This window comes from Aegilops tauschii, chromosome 5 (genome assembly GCF_002575655.3).
Source record: "Aegilops tauschii subsp. strangulata cultivar AL8/78 chromosome 5, Aet v6.0, whole genome shotgun sequence".
Lineage (NCBI taxonomy): Eukaryota > Viridiplantae > Streptophyta > Magnoliopsida > Poales > Poaceae > Aegilops > Aegilops tauschii.
Genome location: NC_053039.3, coordinates 370,623,798 through 370,636,152, shown reverse-complemented (window position 1 = coordinate 370,636,152; position 12,355 = coordinate 370,623,798). Strand labels below are relative to the sequence as shown.

The window sequence follows — 12,355 nt, the reverse complement described above, 5'->3', positions numbered from 1 at the left end:
CACTGTGAGCAGTGAATTCAAAAAAATTGCAAGAAAATTCAAAAAATATGAAATTTTTTGGCATCAAAGAGGCTGGGGTGTGCAAGGTGCGTGCAATTTTTTTTTTGCATTTCGACACTGTAGGAGCTCGTGGAGAAAAAAACAAAATTTGGCGCAGAAAAAATCTTTGAAAAATGCACTACTTTGTTTTTTTGCTAGAGCACTTCGCATGTCATTTGGTCACAAAAATTTGCAAGCGCCTTGCGCACCCAAGCCTCTTTGATGTCAAAGCATAGTTTTTGGGATCGTAGAAACACTAGCACCCAAATCACACAAAGCATAGCATTCATGATTGTTAATTTTAATTTTAATTGTAGGTTCCCATTCATCATAAAGTTTTCTAGGGATAGAAACTTCAAACTCGAGTTTTTATTCATAAGATTGCATCAAAGCATCAACAATATGTTTAGTAAAAGCTTTATTTCGACTATAAGCATGAGGAGAATTTAGCACGGATTGCAACAAGGAAATACAATCTATCAAAGAGCAATTATCATAATTAAATTCCTTGAAATCCAAGTGAAAGATCGTGGATGTCGCCTAGAGGGGGGGGTGAATAGGCGCTTTAAAATAATTACGGTTTAGGCTTGAACAAATGCGGAATAAACCTAGCGGTTAATTTGACAAGCACAAAACCTACAACAACTAGGCTCACCTATGTGCACCAACAACTTATGCTAAGCAAGATAAACAACTAAGTGATAGCAAGATATATGACAAGAAACAATATGGCTATCACAAAGTAAAGTGCATAAGTAAAGGGTTCGGGTAAGAGATAACCGAGGCACGCGGAGACGATGATGTATCCCGAAGTTCACACCCTTGCGGATGCTAATCTCCGTTTGGAGCGGTGTGGAGGCACAATGCTCCCCAAGAAGCCACTAGGGCCACCGTAATCTCCTCACGCCCTCGCACAATGCAAGATGTCGTGATTCCACTAAGGGACCGTTGAGGGCGGTCACCGAACCCGTACAAATGGCAACCCTTGGGGGCAGTCACCGAACCCGTACACTTTGGCAACCCTTGGGGGCGGTCACCGGTAACCGTCAAATTGCTCGGGGCGATCTCCACAACCTAATTGGAGACCCCGACGCTTGCCCGGAGCTTTACACCACAATGATTGAGCTCCGAACACCACCAACCGTCTAGGGCGCCCAAGCACCCAAGAGGAACAAGCTCAAGGGCACCAAGCACCCAAGAGTAATAAGCTTCTCAACTAGTAACTTCCACGTATCACCGTGGAGAACTCAAACCGAGGCACCAAATGCAATGGCAAGGGCACACGGAGTGCCCAAGTCCTTCTCTCTCAAATCCCACCGAAGCAACTAATGCTAGGGAGGAAATTGAGAGGAAGAACAAGAAGGAGAACACCAAGAACTCCAAGATCTAGATCCAATGGGTTCCCCTCACATAGAGGAGAAAGTGATTGGTGGAAATGTTGATCTAGATCTCCTCTCTCTTTTCCCTCAAAAACTAGCAAGAATCCATGGAGGGATTGAGAGTTAGGAAGCTCGAAGAAGGTCAACAATGGGGGAAGAACACGAGCTCAAGAGATAAGGTTCATTAGGGAAGAAGACCTCCTTATATAGTGGGGGGAACAATCCAACCGTTACCCCCCACACCAGCCCCGCAGAGAGCGGTACTACCGCTTGGCCAGCGGTACTACCGCTCCCCCTCGCGGTACTGCCGCTGGGCCCAGAGCGGTACTACCGTGGTGGTCAGGGCGGTACTACCGCATACGAGCGGTACTACGGCCCCCACTGCCGCGGCTAGTACCGTAAAACCCGACACGAAAAAAGACCCCTCGAATCGTGCGGTTCTAGCACGAGACCGCAGCGGTACTACGGTTGGGGGCTACCAGCGGTATTACCGCTCTGGAGCGGTACTACCTCTCTAGAGCGGTACTACCGCTTGTAGCACCCAAGCGGTACTACCGCTCCGGCCCGCGGTACTACCGCTGGGACCAAAACTGCCATAACATCTGCATATGAGCTTCGAATTGAGCAAACTCAAGCTTGTTGGATAGAGGAAGACGAGTAGCATCAAAACAACGACTGGTTATAGTAAGAAGAGGCAGGGGAGGTATGCCAACAAATAGAAGAGTGAAACCTCCAACCGAGAAGAACCGGCATAACCTCCAACATCGAAAACATCATAGAAGAAGCATGTGAACTCCGTTTTCGATGAACTCGAGCTTGTCATCAAGATGACCACGAGCTCTAAGACTCACAAAGAGAATCAAACAAGAACCAAGAAATATGATGCAAGGATGCAATGGTTTGAGCTCTCTACGAATGATACGATCAAGCTGCTCATCGAGAGCCCCCCTTGATAATACGGCAAACGATCCTATAACCCGGTCTCCTAACTACCACCATGAGACCGGTAAAATAGAAAACCTATCAAGGGCAAACCTTTGCCTTGCACATGATCCACTTGAGCTAGATGATGACGATCTTGACTCCCTCAAGATGGACCACCTTTCTTGATTGCGTTGGCTCGATGAAGACTAGTTGATTGCTCCCCCATACTCCACTATGGGTGAGCCACCCTTCCGCACATCTTCACAAGTCCATTGTCACCACAAAGGCTTCAAGAATTTGATCTATTCGTGATTCTTTACTTGAACTTGCCCGCTTCACTTGAACTTGCACACCGCAACCTAACCCCACAAAGAACTCTCACGAAGACCATGGGTTAGTACACAAAGCGTAATTGACAATGCTTACCATACCATGGGATCGCTTGATCCCTCGGTACATCTTGTGCGCTTTGTGTGTTGATCAACTTGTTTCACTCTTGACTTAGTCTTGATCAACCTTGACTCTTTCCAACTCTCTTCATTTGGATGATGTCTTGAAGGTAAACATGAATGATCACACAATCTTCTTCTTCAAGACATGTTTGCAATAAGCTCAACTCTCACATGACCAATCTTTGGATAATTCCTTAATAACACTTTGGTCACCACATAAACTCCTTGAAACCAACACATGGACTTCAAGAAATGCCTATGGACAAATCCTTCAAATATAACTCAAGGCAACCATTAGTCCATAGAGATTGTCATCAATTACCAAAACCAAACATGGGGGCACCGCATGTTCTTTCACCAAGATAGTGGGTTCATTGCTATCTAAAGTTTTAACCTCTTCAATCCCACTTTTACCAATTTTAGCATCAAGATCTAAAAACTCCGAATTTTTGGGACGCCTTCTAACTAAAGTTGACTCATCTCTAGTCCCATCATCATCAAGATTCATATTGCAAAACAAGGATTTAATAGGGGACACATCAATAACTTTTAGATCTTCATCGTTATTCTCATAAAAATTAGAAGAACACGCCTTCAGAAAGCAATCTTTCTTGGCACGCATCCTAGCGGTTCTTTCCTTGCACTCATCAATGGAAATTCTCATGGCTTTGAGAGACTCATTGATATCATGCTTAGGTGGAATAGATCTAAGTTTCAAAGAATCAACATCAAGAGAAATACTATCCACGTTCCTAGCCAATTCATCAATCTTAGGCAATTTTTCTTCAAGCAAAGCATTGAAATTCTTTTGGGAAATCATAAATTCTTTAACACTAGTCTCAAAATCAGAGGGCATCTTATTAAAATTTCCATAAGAGTTATTGTAGTAATTACCATAATTATTAGAGGAATTACTAGGATACGGCCTAGGATTAAAGTTTCCTCTATAAGCGTTGTTACCAAAATTATTCCTACCAACAAAATTCACATCCAAAGATTCATTATTGTTCTCAATCAAGGTAGACAAAGGCATATCATTAGGATCAGAAGCAACACTCTTATTAGCAAACAATTTCATAAGTTCATCCATCTTTCCACTTAAAACATTAATTTCTTCAATTGCATGCACCTTTTTACTAGTAGATCTTTTGGTGTGCCATTGAGAATAATTAACCATAATATTATCTAGGAGTTTAGTAGCTTCTCCTAAAGTGATTTCCATAAAAGTGCCTCCCGCGGCCGAATCTAAAAGATTTCTAGAAGCAAAATTCAATCCGGCATAAATTTTTTTGTATAATCATCCACAAATTCAAACCATGAGTAGGGCAATTACGTATCATTAATTTCATCCTCTCCCAAGCTTGTGCAACATGTTCATGATCAAGTTGCTTAAAATTCATAATATCGTTTCTAAGAGAGATGATCTTAGCGGGAGGAAAATACTTAGAGATAAAAGCATCTTTGCACTTATTCCAAGAATCAATACTATTTTTAGGCAAAGACGAAAACCAAGTTTTAGCACGATCTCTAAGAGAAAACAGAAATAGATTCAATTTAACAATATCATTATCCACATCTTTCTTCTTTTGCATATCACACAAATCAACAAAGCTATTTAGATGGGTAGCAGCATCTTCACTAGGAAGGCCGGCGAATTGATCTTTCATAACGAGATTCAGCAAGGCAGCATTAATTTCACAAGATTCAGCTTCGGTAAGAGGAGCAATCGGAGTGCTAAGAAAATAATTGTTGTTGGTATTGGCAAAGTCACGCAATTTAGTATTATCTTGAGCCATCGTGACAAGCAAGCAATCCAACACACGAGCAAACAAGAAGCAAGCGAAAAAAAGGCGAACGGAAAAAGAGGGCGAATAAAACGGCAAGGGTGAAGTGGGGGAGAGGAAAACGAGAGGCAAATGGCAAATAATGTAATGCGAGGGATAAGAGTTTGTGATGGGTACTTGGTATGTTGACTTATGCGTAGACTCCCCGGCAACGGCGCCAGAAATCCTTCTTGCTACCTCTTGAGCACTGCGTTGGTTTTCCCTTGAAGAGGAAAGGGTGATGCAGCAAAGTAGCGTAAGTATTTCCCTCAGTCTTTGAGAACGAAGGTATCAATCCAGTAGGAGGCCATGCTCAAGTCCCTTGCACCTAGACAAACGAATAAGAACCTTGCAACCAACGTGATAAAGGGGTTGTCAATCCCTTCACGGCCACTTGCAAAAGTGATATCTGATAGAGATGATAAGATAATATTTTTGGTATTTTTATGATAAAGACAAAAAGTAAAGAAAGCAAAATAAACGGCAAAAGTAATAGCCTATTGACGGAAGATTAATATGATGGAAAATAGACCCGGGGGCCATAGGTTTCACTACTGGCTTCTCTCAAGATAGCATAAGTATTACGGTGGGTGAATGAATTACTGTCGAGCAATTGATAGAATTGAGCATAGTTATGAGAATATCTAGGTATGATCATGTATATAGGCATCACGTCCGTGACAAGTAGACCGACTCCTGCCTGCATCTACTACTATTACTCCACACATCGACCGCTATCCAGCATGCATCTAGAGTATTAAGTTCATAAGAACGGAGTAACGCTTTAAGCAAGATGACATGATGTAGATGGATGAACTCATGCAATATGATATAAACCCCATCTTTTTATCCTCGATGGCAACAATACAATACGTGTCGTTTCCCCTACTGTCACTGGGATCAAGCACCGCAAGATTGAACCCAAAGCTAAGCACTTCTCCCATTGCAAGAAAGATCAATCTAGTAAGCCAAACCAAACTGATAATTCGAAGAGACTTGCAAAGATAACCAATCATACATAAAATAATTCAGAAAAGATTCAAATATTGTTCATAGATAATCTGGATCATAAACCCACAATTCATCGGATCTCGACAAACACACCGCAAAAGAAGATTACATCGAATAGATCTCCAAGAAAATCGAGGAGAACTTTGTATTGAGATCCAAAGAGAGAGAAGAAGCCATCTAGCTAATAACTATGGACCCGAAGGTCTGAGGTAAACTACTCACACATCATCGAAGAGGCTATGGTGTTGATGTAGAAGCCCTCCGTGATCAATGCCCCTTCCGACAGGACGCCGGAAAAGGCCCCAAGATGGGATCTCATGGGTACAGAAGGTTGCGGCGGTGGAATTAGGTTTTCGTGGTGCCCCTCGATGGTTTGGGGGTACGTAGGTATATATAGGACGAAGAAGTAGGTCGGTGGAGCCACGAGGGGCCCACGAGGGTGGAGGGCGCGCCCTCTGCCCCGTGGCCTCCTCGGTGATTTCTTGACGTCCACTCCAAGTCCTCTGGATCACGTTTGTTCCAAAAATAACTCTCCCGAAGGTTTAATTCCGTTTGGACTCCGTTTGATATCCTTTTTCTGCGAAACACTGAAATAGGCAAAAAAACAGCAATTTGGGCTGGGCCTCCGGTTAATAGGTTAGTCCCAAAAATAATATAAAAGTGTATAAATAAGCCCATTAAACATCCAAAACAGAATATATAATAGCATGGAACAATAAAAAATTATAGATACGTTGGAGACGTATCACTGCGCTACGAGTCGGTAACGAAAAAGATCAAACCTTGTATGCAGTCTCCATAGTGGTCCTGGGCTAGTGCGTAAGTCGGAAATTTCTGTTTTCTGCTACGTTACCCTACACTTTTTGGTCTTCATCTACTAATACAAAACAACACATATTATATGATTTTTTAAGGGACACGCTAGGGTAAGTCCGTACAACATATTTTTTTAGCAAAATAAGCACCCGCGAGGACTTGAAACCAAGTTTATTGTTTGGGAAAAAGACACATACATACAATGTATGTGTTTACTTTTCTATCTTCAAGAACAAATAACACTTCCCTTTTATAATTTTAACTAATTGTTGGATTTTTTTATTATGTGTTCACTTGAACTTATCAACCAGTGACAATTAGAACAATCATCATATAATCCATACTCTCACAAACAAGTAAGATACCTCTTGATACATATTAGTGATGATGTTCAAGGATAGTATATATAACTTATGATTACATAGGAAGTACCATCATCAAATGATTGCCTCTAGGGCATATTTTCAGCAGTCCCCCACTTGCAATAGTCATTTAGGCATTTCAAGCCCATGGCCCTTATGTGTGCCTCATGCTTCAGCTGCAGGAGAGGCGTCGTCAGAGGATCAACACTATTATAGCCCCCGTATTCTTTGCATATCCTTACATCGCCTCTCTCAAAGATCTCTCGTATTAGATGATATCGCCTGAGTATATGTCTGGATTTATAGGTTGTCTTGGTTCCTTGGCTTGTGAGATCACACCACTTTTGTCACAATAGAGGTCAAACGGGTTGGATGTGCCTTGAACCACACCATGTTTAGAAATGAATTTCCACATCCAAACACCTTATTTCGCACCTTTAGAGGCGACTATGTACTCAGACTCAATTGTAGAATCAAAATTTTTTGCTTGAAACTTTTGCAGCTCACATCACATCTGTTCAGAATGAACGTAAATCCAGATTGCGAGCGATAGTCATCATTATTGGTTTGAAAACTAGTATCGGTTTAATCCTTTCCAACGAGCCCTGCCTCACCATCATAAACCAACAACTTATCCGTAGTCCTGCTCAAATACGTAAGAATATTTTTATCTGTCATCCAATGACACTCACCTGGATCAGCCTGATATTTGCTTATAATACTTAGACTATAAGAAATATTTTGTCTTGTATATAACATAACATACATGACGGACCCGACAACTGAAGCATACAAAATCGCATCCATGTGACTTCGCTCGTCAAAAGTTGCGAGAGTCCGAGTCTTTCTGAGACTAATGCCATGTGACATAGGCAAGCACTCTTTCTTCGCCTTATGCATGTTGAACCGCTTCAGAACCTTGTCGACATATGTACTCTAGTTTAATCCAATTAGCCTCCTCGATCTATCTATGCAGGTCTTGGTTCCCAACATAAACCATTTCTCTCACGTCCTTCAAGAAAAACTTTTTTTTCAGCGAGTCCTTGGCAGATTCAAGCATTGGAATGTCATTCTGAATCAACAATGTGTGATTTACATATCACTAACCTTCTTGTAAACAAAAGGTTCTTCTTTGTTTTCGATGAATCAAAACACTTTGACCACCTCATCAAAACATCCTTGCCATCAAGACTAGGTTCATGCCCCCCTAATACGACGTGTCCTTACATGCACCGGCGCTACACCGATGATGGGAGCGCCACCACTTCCTACGGCTGACGGTGCCCCAGTCGGTCTGGCCATCCACCAACGCCTCCGGGAGAAATCGAAAGCCTCCTACCACCTTAGGTAGTAGGAGTCGCTGCCACCATGGCGAGGATCAACAACAGTGGTGGCAAGACAGGCTGATGCAGAGGAAATGGTAGGGTGTTGGTGGGGGGCAAAGTGCAGCTGCTCAGAGTTTTTAGATTCTCTTGTCTCCTAGGGCGTTGCATTTTCCATATCCTTATTTCTTATTGGGTCAAAATTACACATATTTTTTGGCTTGTTGACAACATGTAGCCCAAGTGGTGTGTATTGGTAATACTAGCAAAAAAGTCTGTGCGTTGCAACGGAAGAGAAAATAACAGAGGCTCTTAGCCCAATAATCATATCTCAAGACCCTAATAGGTCTATGTCCTTTATTGGCCTCAGTGCTCACACAAATGAACGCATTTGAATGTTGTTAGTCCTCGCACTCGCCCGCGCACTCGCTCGGAATAAGATGAGAAATATATTGTTTTTCGCTGAGAGGTTTTTCAGAGGTGTGCATGCGTGGTTATCAATGTTTTCTTTCCTCTCAATCTGGTTTTAATGGATATTTATTTGCAATTCAGATCGCCGCCGGTGCAAAAGAATAACCGACACTGCACGATAAATGAAGTTTGCACCCAAAATAATATTTTAAAAATATGTAACAGCTAAAAATAACATCATGTTTAGATTCTACACATTTTTTTAATCAAATTTCATATATAACATGTTAAAATCGGAGTTACAGTTTAAAAGATATGGATGATTTAAAAATGATTCGTCTAACTTAAATATGGACGGCGGGTTGATTACCTGAAATTTCAGGGGATTTTCTGAGAAAATGCAAAAAACGGTTCGGTTATGACTAAAACATGGAGTGCATGTTGATTTCAATAAACTATAGGGACTTTTTTTTTTGCAAAAAGGTATGACGGACGGGCAAAAGCAGTCTATGGAAGAGAAAAACATCTGGCCCTAACCTAATAACTATAGCAGGAGTGCTCATACAACTTGTACATTTCACTATTCAACATGAATGCTGAAAATTAAATCCCTACATAAAAAGAACACGAATAACGAAATCAAATGATAAGTTCTACAAAAGCTTCCTTGTGTGCTTGTGTGAAATCCCAAGTCATAAGAAAAACAGAACTCATCGATTCAGGATTATGCAAGCCAAAAGGCAACATCCACCGCTTATCTGTCAGGGATGCACAATGCCAAACAATGGCGGCAGTAGCATTTCAGATTGCCCCACAAAAAAATTAGCACCTCAATTGAGCCTCATTCAATGCCAGCTATACACAAATACCCAATCGCGAAACATGTTATCTACCAAACTGTAATGGTGTATCTCCACACAATGTTGCCACCATGCAGCATTGACTTGATACTTTGGAGAATGCAACTCTTATTTTGTAGTATACATCCAATAATTATCCTCTACTTTAAGAGTGCTGATATCCATTTATACTGATTTGTTCGAACCATACATGATAGTATCATTCTACGGAGACTCAATAACAAAGGGAAGTTGGACTAACGGTTTAATATATCTATCCATTGCTGAATTCTCCTGCTGTTAGCTGGGAAAAGGTTGCTTTCCCTTTTATTTGAATATTAACAAACTGCAAGCACTCTCGTGATATTCGTTACATTATTTCACTGCTACTAATCTGAGTATATGACAGGCTGTTCTGGGAAAGGTAGCTCATGATCAAAAAGATGGGACACTGTTATACTCATCTGATATGTGACCAAGAAGATTAAAACCAGGCCTAATGCTTGATGTAAGTCGCTCCTGTGGACATGGCACGACCACCCATATGATTCTATCTGAATATTTGATTATAACTATGAGAGAAAAAACCTGAAACAGTTCAAAGAAAGGCAAAGAATCTTCAGGCTGTGTAGCAACAATGGGATTGCTCTTGTTTTCGACAAACTCCTTTTGTGTAGAAGCCAATCATGACTAAAAAATCTGGAAACAGCTAGCAGGCTACTAACAAATATGGCATTATTACTGCACATAACTGAATGCAAATTACAGTACGGAGCTTAACCTGTGAAGCTGGCCATCCGTCCTTATTGCTGCAATTGCATAACTCCATATTTCAATTTTTTTTATGTCATCAAGCAACTCAATGAACATGTGAAAGGCAAACCTGCAGTAGGAAGATTCAGCAGCCACATGCAGCAAGTCATGAGTCGTGTATGAGTAAATAAGAGAAAGAAGAAAAGATGAAATCCAGAACATAATAAGCGGGCAGAAAAATCAGATCCTTTTTACATCAAACCAAGGCCTAAAAACATTTTGAAACATGTCGCTGGGTGTCCAAGGCTTTATGTATTCCAGATCAAAGAAGTAAACAATCTAGTTTTAAAGAGGAGAGTGATTAGCCTACCTCCGATCATCAGGGACGTGCAGATCTGAGTAAGGGGGCGCCAAACCAACTCATCAGACGCCCGCAACCACACACCTCGGGAGAGCCAAGGCTCGATCCAGAGGAACCAGCCCGCACCGAGCCCCGCCGCCTCAACAGGAGCTCGTCTCCCTGCCTGCTGGCCGGTCACCGGAGCCGCCACCGCCGGCGACCGCCTCCCTCACATTGTGCCCCTTCTCCTATCTGAATAGAATTAGTGCATGTATCTACCAGTTTTGGATCTCTTGCTCCCATAAATGATGTGGATCCTCCAATTGGATAGTCTTCTGTTGTACTGTAGTGACATAAAATAATTAACATCATGAACCAAATAAAATATAGAAGTCAAATAATGGGTGTCAGTGTTTGCCGAAAAAAATATTGTAATTAAATTGTGTGATTTCAATGAGTTAAGAGGGTTCGATTAGTTTGAATCAAAATTCTGTGATCATTTCTACATAAAGGAGTGTCAAAACAGATACTTATTGTAGATAACATGAGCTGCCAATAACTATTTTTATCTAACAGAAAACAAAAGGCAGAGAATCTTGTCTAAATAAAATCAATCCTTGATAATTCAGAAATGGACGATGAATAGATTAAAGCATCACTAATTCGAATTTTGAACCGACCCTAGACTACCAGTGTTGCACTTGATGTTGGTTGTGTTGGCAAAGTTACAGCAGAGTTGCTGCTAAATTGGTAGTCCACACAAACAATGTCCATGGTTGCTGCTAAATTGGTAATCCACACAAACAAAGTCCATCAACCTTGTACCAAATTCAGCTCTGAACTGTAAGTGCATGAAGGACACAGAACCTACTACGAAAACATAAGCGATCAGTCATCTAATCCATACAACTTAGTCTAAGATGATAGGAGTAATGGTAAGAAGCCATTGCTGGGGGCTGGCATTTATTGTTTCGTACTGACATTATACATGAACATTTTACAAATGCTTAATATACCAACATCAACTTATATATGTCTACATGGGAGAATTTCAGCAAACACATGGCGAGCATGAGTGTCGCACAAACCTGCAGCTTCCTAGATTTCCAAGTCTCACAGATGGTGGTGGGCACGGCAGCAGCATGTCACTCCTTAGCTTGGGGGCCCTGGTCATGGACGACCCTGCTGGCGGCGGGGTTACAGGGCAGTGGCCAGCAGCACGTATGTAAGTCTGTACATGGCGCTTGGTCCCTCGCGCCATGGAAAGAAGGCGTGGAGGAGAGGGAGCTCTCGAAGGGCGACGGCGACCCGAGATCCCTTGCGTCTGCAGAGCCACGGAAAGAAGGCGGGGAGGAGAGGGAGCTCCCGAAGGGTGACGGCGGCCCGAGATCCCTCGTGCATGCAGGGGGAGCAGGATGTTGCAGATCGAGGAGGCTGGGTGTGGTGGATGGGAAGGGGAAGGAGAAGGACACCGGCCGCCGGCGGCGGCGCCATACCCGTACCCGTACGGATAAGGAGAGCACGCAGGTGATGGCGACGGCGACCTGGCATCCCTCGCGCACGTGCTCGTCTGTGATTAGCCATCGCGGGTTGAATACATCAAATTATAGGGTCCTTTTTGTAAAAACGAAGTGTTTTTCGAGATCCACTCTAAAGGAACTGCGGGTTCAATGATTAGAAAACCCAAGGGCTTTTTTGCAAAACTGCCGCGACGGTGAGAGCGGGCAGACGCACTAATCGCTTTACATAATCATCAGATTTGCTATTTCACATCTCACATCTAACTCTCTAACCGTTAGATGTACATATCAAGATTCGTGTTTTTTTGCCTTGATGTACGTATTTTTTTTAAACGAAACGTTCACGTACCTAGTTGTCGCGTTT

General features: G+C 42.2%; 1 long non-coding RNA gene across 2 annotated transcripts; it reads right to left on the bottom strand.

Annotated features, from left to right (window-relative positions):
• Window positions 1-9,667: 9,667 nt before the first annotated feature.
• On the bottom strand, window positions 9,668-12,045 carry LOC109747496 (uncharacterized). Of its 2 annotated transcripts, XR_006664274.2 has the most exons (4): window positions 11,560-12,045; window positions 10,502-10,814; window positions 10,160-10,261; window positions 9,668-9,966 (listed from the first exon to the last, which is right to left on the bottom strand). It is a non-coding gene; the product is annotated as an uncharacterized lncRNA (long non-coding RNA). The 2 variants fall into 2 exon arrangements; XR_005757493.3 differs by having other exon boundaries at window positions 9,668-10,261; window positions 11,560-12,042.
• Between the last annotated feature and the right edge of the window lie 310 nt (window positions 12,046-12,355).